Below are 2,742 nucleotides of genomic sequence, written 5' to 3'. Positions count from 1 at the left end.
TCCTATTTCTCACACTCAAAACATCAGAAGAAGACAGTTCTAAGAAGCATAAATCACAGTGAAAGAACATAGCTCCAGAAGGAAGACCTGGAGAAGTGTTGTCTCACATCAAGAGTTCTATGCATAGGTTCCATATCACCAGAGTTTGGTACCTCCTCGATGTTTCTCACAGGCAGCTCCTCCAAGCACTGACTGTTCCTGGTCCTTGCAGCACCCATCTGACTCCAGAGCCCACCAATCCACTCTTTTATAACACTGTTCTTGTTGGCTGCAGGTGTGGCCTGTTAACATCAGGCCTGCTCCTGATCTTTAGTAATTGGTTCAGCTGCAACTCTTTAGGGGGTAAGATTACATTCCATACCACCTTCATTTACCCACACTGTATCCCCCTACAGAGAAGCACCTGAGATCTCAGGTGTATTTTCAGTAACTTACAGAGGCATCCAAAGTAATTAGCAAAACTTCTGCTGGTTTCAGTGAGAGCTGAAATTTTGCCTTCCACCTCTCAACCTCCAGAAATGCACTACCATTCACTTCAGGGCCCTCAGGAAACCCTGTAATAGCAGTGCTAATCTTGAATTGCAGAGCTGCTGCACCTCATACCTCCTTCTGCCTCCCCATTCCCAGAGGCTTTGAACAAGGAATGTTCCCCTGGATTTGGAACTTGATCTTGGACCCTTACTTCATTGCATAATTTTAAAAATGCTTTTTTCCCTTTTTTTCTAACCTAAGGCACCAAAGTTAATTGTTAAAATCCTGTGATATTGGGCCAGAATGGATTTGTTCTCTCTGACACAAGTTTCAGGTGAGAACTGTTTAAAGATTGAGGCTTTTATTCATCTGCTGGGTGTAGCTGGGGATTATTCAGGCTGAATTAAAAATGTGCCACAGACATCCTTTTGTCATCTGGATTGTTGTTGATCAGCACTTTACTTGTATAAATGATGTGCAATTCACAGGAAAGGAGAAACGGGACACTCCTTCTGACCCATTCTGTGCTCTGTAGCCATCTCACTCTGGAAATGCTTTTATTTCAAGTAGCTGGGAGAGAAAAACCTTCCTAACTTTGAAGTGGGTTTTACTGCATTTGATAGGAGAGAGAGAGAGTGAGTGAGAGTGAAATCCCATTTCATTTTTCAAGTTAACTGTAAAGTTTTAATTAGGTCCTCTGAACAAGGATTCTGTGATGCTTTGTGTTTAAGAGTTAGCAATAGCACAGCATCCACAGACTTCCATCTTAAAGTTCAGTTGACAAAGGCCAACACAACTCTACTTTGTAACTCTGTAACCATTTATGTTTGAGGTGAAGATGTTAATATGGAAATTTTGTGAGCTGGGAACGACTACAAACTCCATCATTGTAATTTATGACCTTCCATCTGAGGCCAAATGTAAAGGCAATTGCAATTGTTCTATATCTCAAGGCCAGCACACAGCAGATGTGTGAAATTTGGAGTGCTAGACATAAACTTTTATTACCAAATTATAAATAATTTCTATCACTTACAATGTTCACCTTTCAAGTTCATCTTGATTAAAACACAAGGGCAGCATCTCGCTGATTTCCATGAGTTGTGCAGCTGGAAAAGCTCTACCATGGCACACTAGGAAAAGATAAAGCAGAATTTAAAACAATCTACTGAGAGCCAGGTATGCAACATCTTAGATCAAAATACTTTTTCATCTAGAGGACAAACAAACAACAGATACTCATTAGCCAATGACATCTGAATTCTATTTTCACTTTTGGAGATTTTGAATCCTTAAGGAGTCCATTTAAGGCAAATTTACCTCTAGGAACAGCACATGAGACTGCTTTGAGACCTCTGGCAAACCAAGGAAAGCTACCCAAGATTTGGGTTCATGACTTGGTCTCTTAAGTATGGAAGAAGGGAGCTAAGGATGCAGAACTCACCAACCTCAATGCCCATGATTCAAATCTGATGTGTTTGTGAGGTTCACAGGCTGTGAAACAGGAAAGCACAAGGATTTTGGTGACTGGCAGAGGACAATCAAAGTATCCACACACATCAAAACTGTAATTAATTATAAGCCTCAGCTAGCTAGAAAGCAGCCCATTGAGCAGAAGGCAAATAGCTCATCAGTTGCTGATGGCCGGGAAAAAAAATACAAGCTCTGAAGGCAAATTTGTAAGAAATGAACCAAAGAAGAAGGCTCACAAAACAAAGTGTCCCTGGTTGGATTTGCAAAATTGCCATGCAAATTTACCAGCCCAGACATGAAAATTTTGTTTGCCCAATCTTCATACTGGAGATTGATAACAATGAAAACAGGAATATTCCCTTATCAAAGCATTACTCACTGAAGCCAAGGAAGCCAAATAAAACTTTGCAAGTCTGCTCCCTGGAGTAACTATTTTATGTTCCTTTTCTGCTTCAAATACTAGATATAATCAAGCACAGTTGGATGCTCCTGATTAACATGATGGTTGCCTGGAAACACAGACACAGTGTGGCCAAACTTCCCTGTCCCTGCCTGCGCCTGAACTCTGGGACAGGCAGGTGAATAAGGTCGGGTTTGCAGCTCTTGCCTCTTAAAAGCCTTTTAGTCTAAGCATTGGAGAAAAAATTGTTACTGGACACGTTCAAAAAGAGAAGATAAACAACTCTAGAAAGAAGCAAGAATACAAATCTGTGCTCTGAAAAGCCATGGTTCATTTTCTCTGTATCATGAGAATTGAGAGATTTGACAAGATACTAAATCAATATTGGACAGATAAAA

Source organism: Ammospiza nelsoni, chromosome 4 (genome assembly GCF_027579445.1).
Source record: "Ammospiza nelsoni isolate bAmmNel1 chromosome 4, bAmmNel1.pri, whole genome shotgun sequence".
In the NCBI taxonomy this organism is placed as follows: domain Eukaryota; kingdom Metazoa; phylum Chordata; class Aves; order Passeriformes; family Passerellidae; genus Ammospiza; species Ammospiza nelsoni.
The sequence above is the reverse complement of the archived record's forward strand: the minus strand, read 5'-3'. Positions refer to the sequence as shown.